Raw genomic sequence first — 21613 nt, forward strand, 5'->3', positions numbered from 1 at the left:
CCCGAGGCAGCAATAGACCCTTGGAGACAAGTCGGCTGCAGGAAGATATATTGAATCGCGACGCAATTTGAGTGTTCCATTGATATTAGGAGGCCCTGAACGTTACAATTAAATATCAGTTTCGCGTCGGATTCGAAAATGTAGAATCAGTGGAGAACGATCATGAGGTGCGCGAGGCAGCAATAGACTTTTGGAGACAAGAACCCTGGAGGACTATGTATTAAATCTCGACGCAATTTGATTGTTCCATCGTCATCAGGAGCCCCTGAACTTTACAATTAACTGACAATTAACTATCAGTTTCGCGTCGTATTCGTCACTCTAGATTAACAGGAGCACGACCATAAGATGCCAGAGGCAGCAATAGACCTTTGGAGACAAGCCGCTTGGAGGACGATGTATTGAATCTCGACGCAATTTGACTGTTCCATCGTCATTAGGAGGCCGTAAAAGGTACAATTAACTATCAGTTTTGCGTCGGATTCGATAATCTAGACTCACAGGAGAACGACCATTAGGTGCCCGAGGCAGCATTAGACTTTTGGAGACAAGTCGGCTGAAGGCCGATGTGTTGAATTGCGACGCAATTTGAGAGTTCCATCGTCATTGGGAGGCCCTGAACGTTACAATTAACTATCAGTTTTGCGTCGGATTCGAAAATCTAGACTCACAGGAGAACGACCATAAGCTGCCCGAGGCAGCAAAATTCCCTTGGAGACAAGTCGGCTGGAGGACGATGTTTTGAATTGCGACGCAATTTGAGTGTTCCATCGACATTAGGAGGCCATGAACGTTACAATTAACCATCTGTTTTGCGTCGGTTTCGAAAATCTAGACTCACAGGAGACGGACCATAAGGTGCCCGAGGCAGCAATTTCCCCTTGGAGACAAGTCGGCTGGAGGACGATGTACTGAATCTCGACGCAATCTGAGTGCTCCATCGTCGTTAGGAAGACCTGAACGTTACAATTAACTGTCAGTTATGCGTCGGATTCGAAAATCTAGAATTGCAGGAGGACGACCAAAAGGCGCCCGACGCAATAACAGACCCTTGGTGACAGGTCGCCTGGAGAACGAATTATTGAATCTCGTAGCAATTTGAGTGTTCCATCGTCATTAGGGGGCCCTGAACGTTACATTTAACCATCAGTTTTGCGTCGGATTCGACAAGCTAGACTCACAGGAGAACGACAATAAGGTGCCCGAGGCAATAATAGACCCTTGCAGACAAGTAGGCTGGAGGACTATGTATTGAATCGCGACGGAATTTGAGTGTTGCATCGTCATTAGAAGGCTCTGAACGTTACAATTAACTATCATTTTGCGTCGGATTTGATGATTTAGACTCATAGGAGAACGACCATAAGGTGACCGAGGTAGCAATAGACCCTCGGAGTCATGTCGGCTGGAGGACGATGTATTGAATAGCGACGCAATATGAGTGTTCCATCGTCATTGGGAGGCCATGAACTTTACAAATAACTATCAGTTTCGCGTCGGATTTGAAAATCTAGACTCACAGGAGCCAGAATATATGGTGCACGAGTGAGCAATATCCCCTTAGAGACAATCCCCTGGAGGACGATGTATTGCATCTCGACGCAATTTGAGTGTTCCATCGTCTTTAGGAGGCCCTGAACGTCACAATTAACTAACAGTTTTGCGTCGGATTCGACAATCTAGACTCACAGGAGAACGTCAATAAGGTGCCCGAGTCAGCAATAGACCCTTGAAGACAAGTCGGCTGGAGGACTATGTATTGAATCGCGACGGAATTTGAGTGTTGCATCGTCATTAGAAGGCACTGAACGTTACAATTAACTATCATTTTGCGTCGGATTCGATGATTTAGACCCACAGGAGGACGACCATAAGGTGCCCGAGGCAGCAATAGACCCTCGGAGTCAAGTCGGCTGGAGGACGATGTATTGAATCTCCCGCAATTTGAGTGTTCCATCGTCGTTAGGAGGCCCTGAACGTTACAATTAACTATCAGTTATGAGTCGGATTCGTAAATCTATACTCACAGGAGAACGACCACAAGGTGCCCGAGGCAGCAATAGACCCTTGGAGACAAGTCGGCTGGAGGCCGATGTATTGAATCTCGAAGCAATTTGAGTGTTCCACCGTTATTAGGAGGCCCTGAACGTTACAATTAACTATCAGTTTTGAGTCGGAATCCATAAGCTAGACTCAGGAGAACGACCAAAAAGCGCCCGTGGCAAGAATAGTGGCTTGGATACAAGTCGGCTTGAGGACGATGTATTGAATCGCGACGCAATTTGAATGTTCCATCGTCATTAGGAGGCCCTGAACGTTAGAATTAACTATCAGTATCGCGTCGGATTTGAAAATCTAGACTCACAAGAGACGGACACTATGGTGCCCGAAGCAGCAATATCCCCTTGAAGACAAGTCGGCTGGAGGACGATGTATTGAATCTCGGCGCAATTTGAGTGTTCCATCGTTATTAGGAGGCCCTGAACGTGACAATTAACTATCAGTTATGCGTCGGATTCGAAATTTTAGACTCACAGGAGGACGACCAAAAGGCGCCCGAGGCAACAATACACCCTTGGAGACAAGTTGGCTGGAGGACGATGTATTGAATCTCGACGCAATTTGAGTGTTCCATCGTAATTAGGAGGCCCTGAACGTTACAATTAACTATGAGTTTTGCGTCGGATTCGAAAATGTAGACTCAGAGGAGAACGACCATTCGTTGCCCGAGGCAGCAATAGACCCTTGGACCCAAGTCGGCTGGAGGACGATGTATAGAATATCGACGCAATTTGAGTGTTCCATCGTCATTAGGAAGCTCTGAACGTTACAATTAACTAACAGTTTTGCATCGGATTCGATAATCAAGACTCACTGGAGAACGACCATAAGGTGCCCGAGGCAGCAATAGACCCTTGGAGACAAGTCGGCTGCAGGACGATATATTTAATATCGACGTAATTTGAGTGTTCCATCGTCATTAGGAGGCCCTGAACGTTACAATTAACTATCAGTTATGCGTCGGATTCGTAAATCTAGACTCACAGGAGAACGACCAGAAGGTGCCAGAGACAGCAATTGACCCTTGGAGACAAGTCGGCTGGAGGCCGATGTATTGAATCTCGACGCAATTTGAGTGTTCCACCGTCATTAGGAGGCCCTGAACGTTACAATTAAATATCAGTTTCGCGTCGGATTCGAAAATGTATACTCAGAGGAGAACGATCATGAGGTGCGCGAGGCAGCAATAGACCCTTGGAGACAAGAACCCTGGAGGACTATGTATTGAATCCCGACGCAATTTTAATGTTCCATCGTCATTAGAAGGCCGTGAACGTTACAATTAACTATGAGTTTTGCGTCGGATTCGATAATCTTCACTCACATGAGAACGACCAAAAGGCGCCTGGGGCAACAATAGACCCTTGGAAACAAGTCGGCTGGAGGACGATGAGTTGAATCGCGACGCAATTTGAGTGTTCCATCGTCATTACGAGGACATGAACGTTACAATTAACTATCAGTTATGCGTCGGATTCGAAAACCTAGACTCGCAGGAGAACGACCATAAGGTGCCCGAGGCAGCAATATCCCCTTGGAGACAAGTCGGCTGGAGGACGATGTATTGAATCTCGACGCAATTTGAGTGTTCCATCGTCATTAGGAGGCCCTCAACGTGACAATTAAGTATCAGTTTTGCGTCGGATTCGAAAATCTACACTCACAGGAGAATGACCATTAGGTGCCACAGGCAGCAATGGACCCTTGGAGACAAATCGGCTGGAGGATGATGTATTGAATCGCGACGCAATTTGAGTGTTCCATCGTCATTAGGAGGCACTGAACATTACAATAGACTATCAGTTATGCGTCGGATTCGAAAATTTAGACTCACAGGAGGACGACCAAAAGGCGCCCGAGGCAACAATAGGCCCTTGAAGAGAAGTAGGCTGGAGGACGATGTATTGAATATCGACGCAATTTGAGTGTTCCATCGTCATTAGGAGGCCCTGAACGTTACAATTAACTATCAGTTTCGCGTCGGATTCGAAAATCTAGTCTCACAGGAGACGGACCATATGGTGCCCGAGGCAGCAATATCCCCTTGGAGACAAGTCGGCTGGAGGACGATGTATTGAATCTCGACGCAATTTGAGTGTTCCATCGTCATTAGGAGGCCCTGAATAATATAATTAACTCTCAGTTTAGCGTCGGATTCGAAAATCTAGACTCACAGGAGAACGACCATTCAGTGCCACTGGCAGCAATAGACCCTTGGATACAAATCGGCTGGAGGACGATGTGTTGAATCGCGACGCAATTTGAGTGTTCCATCTTCATTAGGAGGCACTGAACATTACTATTAACCATCAGTTTTGCGTCGGATTCGAAAATCTAGATTCACAGGAGACGGACCAAAAGGTGCCAGAGGCAGCAATAGACCCTTGGAGACAAGTAGGTTGGAGGACGATGTATTGAATCTCGACGCAATTTGAGTGTTCCATCGTCATTAGGAGGCTCTGAACGTTGCAATTAACTATCAGTTATGCGTCGGATTCGAAAATCTAGACTCACAGGAGGACGACCAAAAGGCGCCCGAGGCAACAATAGACCCTTGGAGACAAGTCGGCTGGAGTACGATGTATTGAATGTCGACGCAATTTGAGTGTTCCATCGTCATTAGGAGGCCCTGAACGTTACAATTAACTATCAGTTTTGCGTCGGATTCGAAAATGTAGTCTCAGAGTGTAACCTCCCCCTCAGTTATCGACCTTAATGACAGTGAAAAATTAAACCGCATGTACCTAATGGAAATTTGGGAAAAGCAATCGTCACCGAAGTTAATCTGTCGGTAAAGAGGGAGGAATGGGTTACATCTAAATGAAAGGAAAAATGCAAATGAAACTGGTGGAAATTAATTTAAAAAGGGGTAAAGTTGATGAAGAAAGTAAATGTGCGGCTGTTACGTTAACAATTAACAAGCGGTAATTAGATATTTGAGATTTGGGGAAAATTACGGTCGCCAGTCCTAAGGACAATTACTATAGTAACTGAAAAAGAAAGGTAATTACACATATAATTAGCAATAGATGTGTGGCAACTGAAGGTTGACACGTGTAGTGTGAAAACTGAAAGTTTGTCAGAAGTAATAAATTTCGCTACACTCTGACTTAATTTAGCAAAAGAATTAATAAAACTGGAAAATCGAAAGTTATTTTGTGACTGAAGTTAATAGTGAGCTTTCTTTCTGAAGCACATCGACATTCAGTAAAATAAGGTTAGTCTTGGACTACCTCAACAATCATTTCAAAAGCTACTTGAATCTACGCAATTTCGAAATGAGAGAATTAACTTTGAACTTGAATTAAAATGATTCTGAACAATTAACAATAGTAAAATTTAGTACGTACCAAGCTGAGCTGCAGTCACAGGTAGCTTAAATACGGTAACAAAACTCGCACTCTTAATTTGTGCTTGTGCAATCTAAATATTGTAGCCAGCTGAACTTTGAAATTAAAGCAGTGAAACCGAATGATGCTGGCGTTTGAATTTCAACGACCCTCGGGCTCATTTCGGAAAAGGAAGGGACCCTGCTTGGCAATGCAATTGGGACAATGAGCAACAAAGGTTCATGCTAAGTTGCTGTAATTTTGCGAGGCAAATGGAACAATTTGAAAAGCTGAGGTCTGCCATACAGTTCTGAAACTTTACGTGCTTTTAGTCTTCCTTGTTGGTTGATTGAAGGTTTGAAGCCGTCGATCGAGGAGGTGGCGACAGTCACTCATTGTCGGCCGTCGCTGTTGCAGAAGCTGGATGTTGGCGCGCCTTCTTCTCGACACGGTCACCAGGCGAAACGGGCTCTTGATGTGCGCCAGCTAATGCTTCCCGTCCGCGACACCATGTCAGAAACTGTCATCGCGAGTCGAGCGCAATTACATGCTGCCAAACCCCGAAAGCGCGGCAACTCGCGGGAGCGTCACACAACACACCTGCTCCACTCGCTACTCCAGCCAGACTCCAACAGCTCTGCCCGCGCTCCACGCGGCAGAGTTAACACTACCAAAGATCCTACACACTTTGAGTCTTCACACGACCTATCGATGTAATCGTTCGATAGCAGTTTTCCCTAGGCAAGACCCAGCGTAAAAATACAAATAATATTTACGAAACAAACCAATTATACATCGACATAAATGCATAAATGTATATATACAAATAGTAAAACAATTACAATATGTAAAGACACAGAAATGTCATATATTCAGGTAACAAAAATAAGGAAAGCAAATTATAGTACAATAGATGGGAATAGTAGGATAAGCATTTCCGGCGTTACACGTGCCCCACATTGTCTGAGGATGTTCGTGTAACTTAAACAGACTCAGAAAATGTCCAAAAAAAAGAAACAGCGGAAATGCATATGCTCAAAACATCAACAAAATTTAGCATTCGCCTAATTAACCATAAACCAATTTTTAGACGATAATAATTGAGTGGAGACACTCCTAATCTTATTCCACTCTGTCATCTTGATCAAAATAAAACAGGTTGACAACATATTAAAATTCATAGAAAACATAGAAAGTGGTTTAGCTATTCTAAAAATCTAAATTCCTAGCAGTATCAAGAAATGGAATACTATTTACAAAATTAATTAGATCACATGGTCATAGAAAACAGGTATATCAAAATACGCAAATTAATAATTTATTACATAGAATACGTATTTTATATAAACCTTTCATAATTAATATTCTCGTCATGAGTGTGCACTTAACGCTAAACAAGAAAATAATATACAGCAGATCGACAAAAACATAAATATTGACAACAGAATTCTTTCATATCAGCTGTCCGGGAAGAAAAACAACTCCGCCTTCCGTACTCGCAAGTACAAAGAATGCCGACAGCGGCACAAGAGCCGACAGCGGCACAAGAGCCGACAGCGGTTCCGCCCCGCCAGTATTGTTGCGCCCGCCTGTGCGGCACGCTTGATCTCTCTCGCCCTTGTAACGGCATTTCCAGAACGTCCGTTTCACTGAATTCTTTCGGTAAAACTCACTCCCGAGTAATCTCAAGGAGTCCATAAACACTATCACAGTGGATAACTCAACACTGTCCATCATCACACGCATGTACTAGCCTGAAACTTAAAACAGCGTCTAAGTACATCGGCAATGACTAGTAAATCACATATTTATGGAATCTTACAGCTATTTACAAAATCATATTTACATTCCTTAATCTACTGTGACTCAGCTGAAAACTTAAACTAGCAGCTTGGATTTTTCAGTTGATTAGATCATGATTAAATTGATTAAAATTAAATTGATTAATCAAAATTAATTACTTATTAATTACAACTTCTTTCATGACCTTGGTCAGTCAAAAGCATCGCCACATGGCACATCCTTAAATCTTACACTCTATATCTACATACTGTACAAATTACCCTATCTGTGGTACTAATCAATCCTTGGTTGGTACAATTTCAGGTCTACAATGTTTCGTATACCTAATAGCTTTCCAGAGCTTGGATACTCTAAGCAATAAGCATTTGTGTGAGGTATACCAATGACTTTATATGGCCCATTATAAACAAACTTAAATTTAGAGATTTCATTGTCTATCTCGCTCGATTTCTCATGAGCTTTTACAAGTACTAAGTCTCCGATCGCAAACTTAGCAAAAAGCGCTTTAGCGTCATGACGACGTATGCGAGCATCGGCTTTAAGCTTCATTACTTCTCGCAAACGATCTTTTTTCACACAAATACTAATGTCAATCTGTGGAGGGAATTTGATTATCTCTTCCACTAAACTTTTACTTCCGTCACCCAACAGGATTTCCTCTGGAGAAAATCCCGTAGATTCATGTCTCAAGGTGTTCATAATTCTCTCAAATACTGCTACATATTTGCCCCATGCCCTATGGTTGTGATGGCAATAGGTACGGGAAAGTCGGCCTCGTCTTTGTTCGTGTGTTACGTTTGACACACCGTCTACAATACTTTCCAATTCACTTTCTATACTATTGTCAATGCCGAGATTCCTCACATTACAGTAGTTCAAATTCATACCTACGTCAACACCATTGGGCCAGTTAACAATGCGTATAGGCTGGTATTACCTATGCACACCGTCTCCTGCCTCGTCAAAACTAACTACTATTGTTTTATCTTGGGACGTACATGTCAAAGTTTTGCTTTCGCAATTAATCACTGCACGGTACTTTAATAGCCAATCTAACCCGATAATTACTTCCGTAGTTAAGTCTGGCACGACGACAAACTCTTGCTCAAATTGTGCCCCACATATCTCGAAGTGGACAAAAATCTGTTTTGTGACCGGTTTACTGGCCTTCCCAGTAGCACCGATAATTTTCACACCTGTTACTGGCATAACTACGATGCCAGGTCTGTCTTTCAGTAACTCAAATATTTTCCCAGATACAGCACTCAGTTCTGCACCGGTGTCAATAAACACGTTTAGTTGTAGGTCGTGCATATTAACAGACACTACTATCTGTCTACACTTGTCCTCGACTGTTTCTTCATTTTCCCACAGTAAATCCTCGTCTATATCCAGGTCATTCCAGAAAAAACCATCCGGCTTTGATCCTAAATCCGGTTTATCTGGCGGCTTTTTCAGCCTCTGTTCAAATACAGTTTTAATTTCCACACGTTTGTCCTGAGGCTTAGTCTCTAGCTTCGCCTCCAATACCGAAACCTTTTCCTGTAAATTTGTCAACTAGTGAGTGTTGCTTTGCTATCAATTCACTAATTGTCACCTTTGTTGATTCCTCTTTGGTCAGATTGATCTCATCTGCCAATCTACCTGGAGGAATGTGCCCAGTAGCATATGAAATTACTTCCTCTGGATCTGCGCAACCCACACTGCTATCGTCTGACTGTATAATGTCAGCTCTAACCTCATGCACGCTGTAATCTATGTGCTTTTCTACCAATCGTGTCCGGCTATCACTAAAATTTTCGTAATCTTTCTCCTTAATACTCTCGCAACGTTTAAACTGGAGGTTTGCGTCGGATGGGTCGGTTACTTCTATCACTATAACTTTCGGTAAAGTCTGCCTGTTAGGGCCAGAACTTTCCGTTACTACTTCAACATCTAACTCCTGCGGGACGAAACACGACGAATCTTGCTCGTGCTCCCCATTAACATCAACTATTTCTGGTAAAGTCTGCCGGTTAGGGCCAGAACTTTCCATCACTTCAGAAATACTATCTTCCTGTGGGACGAGACGCGGCAAATTCTGCCCGCGCTCTCCATAAATGCTTCTCCCGTACAGGCCCCTATAATCTCTTAGTTCGTCGTATAAGCGACCGAGCTGCCTTAACCAGACCTCATCCCTCTCTGCATCCCCTCGCTCAATGGCGGACGTGTTATCCGACATCTGATCTTCTCTCAACAATTGCGAATCATTCTTAAACTCAATCTCCAGTTCCGCTGTGGGTATTACAGCTGCCCCTTTATAATCGATTTCCAGAACACTACTTAAATTGTTCTCACTGACAGTGAATGTATTTTCTACTGCCGTGTATACAGTTGATCTACTACTTGTGGGCGCACTCCTTTCTCCTAACACTGGCACACTCTCCCGCCGTTGATTGTTCCACACGGAATTTTCATAACGACGACACCTGGGTTTTCTCCTGTTATTGGGCCGCCAAAATTTCTCCACGCCTGGTCGGCCCCTCACCGGCGCGGCTAATGGTTTCCCTGTCTCGTCCCAGCAGATACGGTCCCCGGATGCTGCTGAGGCGGCTGATCACACCCTCTGGCGTTATTACTATTCTGTGAAGCCCGTATCACGTTAGTATGATACTGGTTTCCGTCATTCCTGTTATTATTTGCATTGTACCGATTGTTATTACGGTCCGAACCATTATTGTTATTGCTGCCATGGTTGCGGTATGCATTAATTCCATGGTTATTGTTGTTGTGGTTGCTGTGGTACCCGCTGTTGTTACCACGGCCTCTACCCCTGTCGCGATTATTGCGCCAATAGTCCTTGTCCTCAATTCTTCCCAGGAAATCATTGATTGTCCTGTGATTGCTTCCTACATAGCGTTTAGCATCATCTGGAAGCTTCTTGTAGAGTTCCCAGACTATTTCGGATTCCGTGCGGCGATCACGCAAATATTCCAACTTGCGGATCCAGCCCTCACAAAACTCCTTCATCGAGCCGCGCGAATTCGCATCGAAAGGCCTCGATACGACAAATTCGCGCCAGACACTTTGCTGTTTTTGCTCTGACCAGTATTCAGCCAGAAAAAATTTTTTAAATTCGTCAAAAGTCAGGTCCATAATGTTGAGGTTTAAGCCCCAACGCTTGGCATCACCAGCCAACACATCAATAATCGCATTAATTTTTCTCTCATTAGTCCATGATCTGGGTAAAACTCTTTCACAATTCTTAATGAAATCCGTCGCGTGTATACCGCCTTTTTTCAGGGGGTCGAACCGCTCCTCTTTCGTCAACAATTCCGAACTATGTGCATAGATTGGCATATAGCTCTGTTTTTCGTCAAGTTTCTTTTCTAATTCCGACACTCTCGTAATTACTTGGCAAGTGGTTGTCGCAAGCGTTTCTACTTCCCTTTTTTTTTCTTCGCAGGTATTAGCCTGCTTCGTCACTTTAGTATCTACTTCGGATACTAAAGCCTTTAAAGTTTCCACCTTCTTTTGATCCTCTTTTTTCACTAGTTGAATTTGTTCCGTCACCTAATTCTCGATGATCGGAGCAACTGATTCTCCTACACTTTTCTCGATTCTGTTAATTTCGGAATAAAAACGAGTATTTATGCTGGCAATTTCCGCCTGAACGCCTATCATTTCCTGTTTAAGATCACCGATTTCACTATTAATCACAACAATATCTTCTTTGATTTTATCAACTTTTGTGTTAACTACTCCAACATTGTTGTTAACAACATTAATAGCTTTGTTGTGACTGTCTAGCTTTCGTTCAATTTTTTCAGACTGAGCTTCTTGCTTGGTCGATTGACTCTTGATTTCGTTAATCAAAACATTCAATAAATCAGTTAAATTCCCGGAAACTACCGGTTTTACTTCCGCAGCGGCTTCCTCTTTAATTTTCCCCCCGTATTCGTCATCAAGGGATTCAGATTTGATTTTCACTTCCGATTCCGAAACACTTTCTAAAGTTTGGAATCTCATTTCTGCTCTTTGTTGCGTTTCGGCGGTCGCGTCTTTCATGCTAGCCGCCTGCCCCTGAGCAATGGGTAACGCGGTGCGCGTTTCCCACTGTTCGACCGATTGTTCCGTATCCAAGACTACCAAATTTTGGCAATTGTTGCCTTCACTCATTTTAATAATTTTCAATATAAATGCCAAATCTCAAATATAATTAGGATTACTCCGACTACTTATCCTCGCTGACGTAACGGCCTGTACGTAACCAGTACTTCGTTACGAGATTTGCAACATACAAAATTCGTGTCCAGAACAACCTCAAATCCGAAGATTGTCCTGTCACCAGGTCGCAACGTGTAACCTCCCCCTCACTTATCGACCTTAATGACAGTGAAAAATTAAACCGCGTGTACCTAATGGAAATTTGGCATGAGCAATCGTCACCGAAGTTAATCTGTCGGTAAAGAGGGAGGAAAGGGTTACATCTAAATGAAAGGAAAAATACAAATGAAACTAGTGGAAATTAATTTTTAAAGGGGTAAAGTTGATGAAGATAGTAAATGTGCGGCCGTTACGTTAACAATTAACTAGCGGTAATTAGATATTTGAGATTTGGGGGAAATTACGGTCGCCAGTCCTAAGGACAATTACTATAGTAACTGAAAAAGAAAGGTAATTACACATATAATTAGCAATAGATGCGTGGCAACTGAAGGTTGACACGTGTAGTGTGAAAACTCTTAATTTGTGCTTGTGCAATCTAAATATTGTAGCCAGCTGAACTTTGAAATTAAAGCAGTGAAATCGAATGATGCTGGCGTTTGAATTTCAACGACCCTCGGGCTCATTTCGGAAAAGGAAGGGACCCTGCTTGGCAATGCAATTGGGACAATGAGCAACAAAGGTTCATGCTAAGTTGCTGTAATTTTGCGAGGCAAATGGAACAATTTGAAAAGCTGAGGTCTGCCATACAGTTCTGAAACTTTACGTGCTTTTAGTCTTCCTTGTTGGTTGATTGAAGGTTTGAAGCCGTCGATCGAGGAGGTGGCGACAGTCACTCATTGTCGGCCGTCGCTGTTGCAGAAGCTGGATGTTGGCGCGCCTTCTTCTCGACACGGTCACCAGGCGAAACGGGCTCTTGATGTGCGCCAGCTAATGCTTCCCGTCCGCGACACCATGTCAGAAACTATCATCGCGAGTCGAGCGCAATTACATGCTGCCAAACCCCGAAAGCGCGGCAACTCGCGGGAGCGTCACACAACACACCTGCTCCACTCGCTACTCCAGCCAGACTCCAACAGCTCTGCCCGCGCTCCACGCGGCAGAGTTAACACTACCAAAGATCCTACACACTTTGAGTCTTCACACGACCTATCGATGTAACCGTTCGATAGCAGTTTTCCCTAGGCAAGACCCAGCGTAAAAATACAAGCAATATTTACGAAACAAACCAATTATACATCGACATAAATGCATAAATATATATATACAAATAGTAAAACAATTACAATATGTAAAGACACAGAAATGTCCTATATTCAGGTAACAAAAATAAGGAAAACAAATTATAGTACAATAGATGGGAATAGGAGGATAAGCATTTCCGGCGTTACAATAGGACAACGAGCATAAGGTGCCCTCGGCAGCATTAGACCCTTGGAGACAAGTCGCCTGGAGGACGATGTATTGAATCTCGACGCAATTTGAGTGTTCCATCGTCATTAGGAGGCCCTGAACGTTACAATTAACTGTCAGTTTCGCATCGGAATCGAATGTCTAGACTCACAGGAGCACGACCAACAGGTGCCAAAGGCAGCAATAGATCCTTGGAGACAAGTCGGCTGGAGGACGATGTATTGAATCTCGAACCAATTTGAGTGTTCCATCGCCATTTGGAGACCCTGAACGTTACAATTAACTATCAGTTATGCGTCGGATTTGTAAATCAAGACTCACAGGATAACGACCACAAGGTGCCCGAGGCAGCATCAGACACTTGGAGACAAGTTGGCTGGAGGACGATGTACTGAATCTCGTTGCAATTTGAGTGTTCCATCGTCGTTAGGAGGCACTGAACGTTACAATTAATTTTCAGTTTTGTGGCGGTTTCGAAAATCTAGACTCACAGGAGACGGACCATATGGTTCCCGAGGCTGGAGGACGATGTTTTGAATCTCGACGCAAATTGAGGGCTCCATCGTCATTAGGAGGCCCTGAACGTTGCAATTAACTAAGAGTTCTGCGTCGGATTCGAAAATCTAGACTCACAGGAGAACGACCATTAGGTCCCACAGGCAGCAATAGACCCTTGGAGACAAATCGGCTGGAGGACGATGTACTGAATCGCGACGTAATTTGAGTGTTCCATCGTCATCAGGAGGCACTGAACATTACAATTAACCATCAGTTCTGCGTCGGATTCGAAATTCTAGACTCACAGGAGAACGACCGTAAGGTGCCCGAGGCAGCAATATCCCCTTGGAGACAAGTCGGCTGGAGGACGATGTATTGAATCTCGACGTAATTTGAGTGTTCCATCGTCATCAGGAGGCACTGAACATTACAATTAACCATCAGTTCTGCGTCGGATTCGAAATTCTAGACTCACAGGAGAACGACCGTAAGGTGCCCGAGGCAGCAATATCCCCTTGGAGACAAGTCGGCTGGAGGACGATGTATTGAATCTCGACGCAATTTGAGTGTTCCATCGTCATTAGGAGCCCCTGAACGTTATAATTAACTCTCAGCTTAGCGTCGGACTCGAAAATCTAGACTCGCAGAAGAACGACCATAAGGTGCCCGAGGCAGCAATATCCCCTTGGAGACAAGTCGGCTGGAGGACGATGTATTGAATCTCGAAGCAATTTGAATGTTCCATCGTCATTAGGAGGCCGTGAACGTTACAATTAACTATGAGGTTTGCGTCGGATTCGACAATCTAGACTCACTGGAGTACGACCAAAAGGCGCCCGGGGCAGCAATAGACCCTTGGAGACAAATCGGCTGGAGGACGATGTATTGAATCGCGACGCAATTTGAGTGTTCCATCGTCATTAGGAGGCACTGAACATTTCAATTAACTATCAGTTTTGCGTCGGATTCGTAAATCTAGACTCACAGGAGACGGACCATAAGGTGCCATAGTCAGCAATAGACCCTTGGAGACAATTCGGCTGGAGGACGATGTATTGAATCTCGACGCAATTTGAGTGTTCCAACGTCATTAGGAGGCCGTGTACGTTACAATAAACTATCAGTTATGCATCGGATTCGAAAATTTAGACTCACAGGAGGACGACCAAAAGGCGCCCGAGGCAACAATAGACCTTTTGAGGCAAGTTGGCTGGAGGACGATGTATTAAATCTCGACGCAATTGGAGTGTTCCATCCTCATTAGGAGGCCCTGAAAGTTACATTTAACTATCAGTTTTGCGTCGAATTTGAAAATGTAGACACAGAGGAGAACGACCATAAGGTCCCCGAGGCAGCAATAGACCCTTGGAGACAAGTCGCCTGGAGGACGATGTATTGAATCTCGACGCAATTTGAGTGTTCCATCGTCATTAGGAGGTCCTGAACGTTTCAATTAACTATCAGTTTCACGTCGGATTCGAAAATCTAGACTCACAGGAGAATGACCATTAGGTGCCAGAGGCAGCCATAGACCCTTGGAGACAAGTCAGCTGGACGACGATCTATTGAATCTCGACGCAATTTGATTGTTCCATCGTCATTAGGAGGCCAAGAACATTACAATTAACTATCAGTTATGCGTCGAAATTCTAGACTCACAGGAGGACGACCAAAAGGCGCCCGAGGCAACAATAGATCCTTGGAGACGAGTCGGGTGGAGGACGATGTATTGAATCTCGACGCATTTTGAGTGTTCCATCGTCATTAGGAGGCCCTGAACGTTACAATTAGCTATCAGTTTTGCGTCGGATTCGAAAATGTAGTCTCAGAGGACAACGAGCATAAGGTGCCCTAGGCAGCATTAGACCCTTGGAGTCAAGTCGCCTGGAGGACGATGTATTGAATCACGACGCAATTTGAGTGTTCCATCGTCATTAGGAGGCCCTGAACGTTACAATTAACTGTCAGTTTCGCATCGGATTCGAATATCTAGACTCACAGGAGCACGACCAACAGGTGCCAAAGGCAGCAATAGATCCTTGGAGACAAGTCGGCTGGAGGACGATGTATTGAATCTCGAACCAATTTGAGTGTTCCATCGTCATTTGGAGACCCTGAACGTTACAATTAACTATCAGTTATGCGTCGGATTTGTAAATCAAGACTCACAGGATAACGACCACAAGGTGCCCGAGGCAGCATCAGACACTTGGAGACAAGTTGGCTGGAGGACGATGTACTGAATCTCGTTGCAATTTGAGTGTTCCATCGTCGTTAGGAGGCACTGAACGTTACAATTAATTTTCAGTTTTGTTTCGGTTTCGAAAATCTAGACTCACAGGAGACGGACCATATGGTTCCCGAGGCTGGAGGACGATGTTTTGAATCTCGACGCAAATTGAGGGCTCCATCGTCATTAGGAGGCCCTGAACGTTGCAATTAACTAAGAGTTCTGCGTCGGATTCGAAAATCTAGACTCACAGGAGAACGACCATTAGGTGCCACAGGCAGTTATAGACCCTTGGAGACAAATCGGCTGGAGGACGATGTTCTGAATCGCGACGCAATTTGAGTGTTCCATCGTCATCAGGAGGCACTGAACATTACAATTAACCTTCAGTTTTGCGTCGGATTCGAAATTCTAGACTCACAGAAGACGGACCATTAGGTGCCAGTGTCAGCAATAGACCCTGGGAGACAAGTCGGCTGGAGGGCGATATATTGAATGTCGACGTAAGTTGAGTGTTCCATCGTCATTAGGAGGCCCTGAAAGTTACAATTAACTACCAGTTATGCGTCGGATTTGTAAAACTAGACTCACAGGAGAACGACCACAAGGTGCCCGAGGCAGCAATAGACCCTTGGAGACAAGTCGGCTGGTGGCCGATGTATTGAATCTCGACGCAATTTGAGTGTTCCATCGTCATTAGGATGCCCTGGACGTTACAATTAACTATCAGTTTTGCGTCGGATTTGAAAATGTAGATTCAGAGGAGAACGACCATAAGGTGCCCGAGGCAGGCATAGACCCTTGGAGACAAGTCGCCTGGAGGACGATGTATTGAATCTCCACGCAATTTAAGTGATCCATCGTCATTAGGAGGCCCTGAACGCTACAATTAACTATCAGATTTGCGACGGATTCGACAATCTAGACTCACAGGAGAACAACCATTAGGTGCCACAGGCAGCAATAGACCCTTGGAGACAAATCGGCTGGAGGACGATGTATTGAATCTCGACGCAATTTGAGTGTTCCATCGTCATTAGGAGGCCCTGAACGTTACAATTAAGTATCAGTTATGCGTCGGATTTGTAAATCTAGTCTCACAGGAGAACGACCACAAGGTGCCCGAGCCAGCAATAGACCTTTGGAGACAAGTCGGCTGGAGGCCGATGTATTGAATCTCGACGCAATTTGAGAGTTCCATCGTCATTGAGAGGCCCTGAAAGTTACAATTAACTATCAGTTTTGCGTCGGATTCGAAAATTTAGACTCACAGGAGACGGACCATAAGGTGCCAGAGGCAGCAATAGACCCTTGGAGACAAGTAGGCTGCAGGACGATATATTGAATCTCGACGCAATTTGAGTGTTCCATCGTCATTTGGAGGCCGTGAACGGTACAATTAACTATCAGTTATGCGTCGGATTCCAAAATCTAGACTACAGGAGGACGACCAAAAGGCGCCCGAGGCAACAATAGACCCTTGGAAACAAGTCGGCTGGAGGACGATGTATTGAGTCTCGACGCAATTTGAGTGTTCCATCGTCATTAGGAGGCCCTGAATGTTATAATTAACTCACAGTTTTGCGTCGGATTCGAAAATCTAGACTCACAGGAGAACGACCAAAAGGCGCCCGAGGCAACAATAGACCCTTGGAGAGAAGTCGGCTGGAATACGATGTATTGAATCGCGACGCAATTTGAGTGTTCCATCGTCATTAGGAGGCACTGAACATTACTATTAACCATCGGTTTTGCGTCGGATTCGAAAATCTAGACTCACAGGAGACGGACTACAGGGTGCCAGAGGCAGCAATAGACCCTTGGAGACAAGTTGGCTGGAGGACGATGTATTGAATCTCGACGCAATTTGAGTGTTCCATCGTCATTAGGAGGCCCTGAACGTTACAATTAACTATCAGTTATGCGTCGGATTCGAAAATCTAGACTCACAGGAGGACGACCAAAAGGCGCCCGAGGCAACGATAGACCCTTGGAGACAAGTCGGCTGGAGGATGATGTATTGAATCTCGACGCAATTTGAGTGTTCCATCCTCATTAGGAGGCCCTGAACGTTACAATTAACTATTAGTTTTGCGTCGGATTCGAAAATGTAGACTCAGAGGAGAACGACCATAAGGTGCCCGAGGCAGCAGTAGACTCTTGGAGACAAATCGCCTGGAGGACGATATATTGAACTCGACGCAATTTGAGTGTTCCATCTTCATTAGGAGGCCCTGAATGTAACAATTAACTATCAGTTTTGCGTCGGATTCGAAATTCTAGACTCACAGAAGCACGACCATAAGGTGCCAGAGGCTGCAATAGACCCTTGGAGACAAGTTGGCTGGAGGACGATGTATTGAATCTCGAAGCAATTTGAGTGTTCCATCGTCATTAGGTGGCCCTTAACATTACAATTAACTCTCAGTTTCGCGTCGGATTCGAAAATCCAGACTCACAGGAGACGGACCATAAGGTGCCCGAGGCAGAAATATGCCCTTGGAATCAGGTCAGCTGGGGGACGATGTATTGAATCTCGAAGCAATTTGAGTGTTCCATCGTCATTAGGAGGCCCTGAACGTTACAATTAACTATCAGTTTTGCGTCGGATTCGAAAATCTACAGTCACAGGAGAACGACCATAAGGTGCCCGAGGCAGCAATAGACCCTTGGAGACACGTCGTCTGATGGACGATGTATTGAATCTCGACGCAATTTGAGTGTTTCATCGTTGTTAGGATGCCTTGAACGTTACAATTAACTATCAGTTATGCGTCGGATTCGAAAATCTAGACTCGCAGGAGGACGACCAAAAGGCGCCCGAGGCAACGATAGACCCTTGGAGACAAATCGGCTGGAGGACGATGTATTGAGTCGCGACGCAATTTGAGTGTTCCATCGTCATTAGGAGGCACTGAACATTACAATTAAAAATTAGTTTTGCGTCGGATTCGAAAATCTAGACTCACAGGAGAACGACCATTAGGTGCCACAGGCAGCAATACACCCTTGGAGACATATCGGCTGGAGGACGATGTATTGATCGCGACGCAATTTGAGTGTTCCATCGTCATTAGGAGGCCCTGAAAGTTACAATTAACTACCAGTTATGCGTCGGATTTGTAAATCTAGACTCACAGGAGAACGACCACAAGGTGCCCGAGGCAGCAATAGACCCTTGGAGACAAGTCGGCTGGTGGCCGATGTATTGAATCTCGACGCAATTTGAGTGTTCCATCGTCATTAGGATGCCCTGGACGTTACATTTAACTATCAGTTTTGCGTCGGATTTGAAAATGTAGACTCAGAGGAGAACGACCATAAGGTGCCCGAGGCAGCAATAGACCCTTGGAGACAAGTCGCCTGGAGGACGATGTATTGAATCTCCACGCAATTTAAGTGATCCATCGTCATTAGGAGGCCCTGAACGCTACAATTAACAATCAGATTTGCGACGGATTCGACAATCTAGACTCACAGGAGAACGACCATTAGGTGCCACAGGCAGCAATAGACCCTTGGAGACAAATCGGCTGGAGGACGATGTATTGAATCTCGACGCAATTTGAGTGTTCCATCGTCATTAGGAGGCCCTGAACGTTACAATTAAGTATCAGTTATGCGTCGGATTTGTAAATCTAGTCTCACAGGAGAACGACCACAAGGTGCCCGAGCCAGCAATAGACCTTTGGAGACAAGTCGGCTGGAGGCCGATGTATTGAATCTCGACGCAATTTGAGAGTTCCATCGTCATTGAGAGGCCCTGAAAGTTACAATTAACTATCAGTTTTGCGTCGGATTCGAAAATTTTGACTCACAGGAGACGGACCATAAGGTGCCAGAGGCAGCAATAGACCCTTGGAGACAAGTAGGCTGCAGGACGATATATTGAATCTCGACGCAATTTGAGTGTTCCATCGTCATTTGGAGGCCGTGAACGGTACAATTAACTATCAGTTATGCGTCGGATTCCAAAATCTAGACTACAGGAGGACGACCAAAAGGCGCCCGAGGCAACAATAGACCCTTGGAAACAAGTCGGCTGGAGGACGATGTATTGAGTCTCGACGCAATTTGAGTGTTCCATCGTCATTAGGAGGCCCTGAATGTTATAATTAACTCACAGTTTTGCTTCGGATTCGAAAATCTAGACTCACAGGAGAACGACCAAAAGGCGCCCGAGGCAACAATAGACCCTTGGAGAGAAGTCGGCTGGAATACGATGTATTGAATCGCGACGCAATTTGAGTGTTCCATCGTCATTAGGAGGCACTGAACATTACTATTAACCATCGGTTTTGCGTCGGATTCGAAAATCTAGACTCACAGGAGACGGACTACAGGGTGCCAGAGGCAGCAATAGACCCTTGGAGACAAGTAGGCTGGAGGACGATGTATTGAATCTCGACGCAATTTGAGTGTTCCATCGTCATTAGGAGGCCCTGAAAGTTACAATTAACTATCAGTTATGCGTCGGATTCGAAAATCTAGACTCACAGGAGGACGACCAAAAGGCGCCCGAGGCAACGATAGACCCTTGGAGACAAGTCGGCTGGAGGATGATGTATTGAATCTCGACGCAATTTGAGTGTTCCATCCTCATTAGGAGGCCCTGAACGTTACAATTAACTATTAGTTTTGCGTCGGATTCGAAAATGTAGACTCAGAGGAGAACGACCATAAGGTGCCCGAGGCAGCAGTAGACTCTTGGAGACAAATCGCCTGGAGGACGATATATTGAACTCGACGCAATTTGAGTGTTCCATCTTCATTAGGAGGCCCTGAATGTAACAATTAACTATCAGTTTTGCGTCGGATTCGAAATTCTAGACTCACAGAAGCACGACCATAAGGTGCCAGAGGCTGCAATAGACCCTTGGAGACAAGTCGGCTGGAGGACGATGTATTGAATCTCGAAGCAATTTGAGTGTTCAATTGTCATTAGGTGGCCCTTAACATTACAATTAACTCTCAGTTTCGCGTCGGATTCGAAAATCCAGACTCACAGGAGACGGACCATAAGGTGCCCGAGGCAGAAATATGCCCTTGGAATCAGGTCAGCTGGGGGACGATGTATTGAATCTCGAAGCAATTTGAGTGTTCCATCGTCATTAGGAGGCCTTGAACGTTACAATTAACTATCAGTTTTGCGTCGGATTCGAAAATCTACAGTCACAGGAGAACGACCATAAGGTGCCCGAGGCAGCAATAGACCCTTGGAGACACGTCGTCTGATGGACGATGTATTGAATCTCGACGCAATTTGAGTGTTTCATCGTTGTTAGGATGCCTTGAACGTTACAATTAACTATCAGTTATGCGTCGGATTCGAAAATCTAGACTCGCAGGAGGACGACCAAAAGGCGCCCGAGGCAACGATAGACCCTTGGAGACAAGTCGGCTGGAGGATGATGTATTGAATCTCGACGCAATTTGAGTGTTCCATCCTCATTAGGAGGCCCTGAACGTTACAATTAACTATTAGTTTTTCGTCGGATTCGAAAATGTAGACTCAGAGGAGAACGACCATAAGGTGCCCGAGGCAGCAGTAGACTCTTGGAGACAAATCGCCTGGAGGACGATATATTGAACTCGACGCAATTTGAGTGTTCCATCGTCATTAGGAGGCCCTGAATGTAACAATTAACTATCAGTTTTGCGTCGGATTCGAAATTCTAGACTCACAGAAGCACGACCATAAGGTGCGAGAGGCTGCAATAGACCCTTGGAGACAAGTCGGCTGGAGGACGATGTATTGAATCTCGAAGAATTTGAGTGTTCCATCGTCATTAGGTGGCCCTTAACGTTACAATTAACTCTCAGTTTCGCGTCGGATTCGAAAATCTAGACTCACAGGAGACGGACCATAAGGTGCCCGAGGCAGAAATATGCCCTTGGAGTCAGGTCAGCTGGGGGACGATGTATTGAATCTCGACGCAATTTGAGTGTTTCATCGTTGTTAGGATGCCTTAAACGTTACAATTAACTATCAGTTTTGCGGCGGATTCGACAATCTAGACTCACAGGAAAACGACAATAAGGTGCCCGAGGCAGCAATAGACCCCTGGAGACA

This window comes from Schistocerca serialis, unplaced genomic scaffold (assembly GCF_023864345.2).
Source record: "Schistocerca serialis cubense isolate TAMUIC-IGC-003099 unplaced genomic scaffold, iqSchSeri2.2 HiC_scaffold_1362, whole genome shotgun sequence".
NCBI lineage: Eukaryota > Metazoa > Arthropoda > Insecta > Orthoptera > Acrididae > Schistocerca > Schistocerca serialis.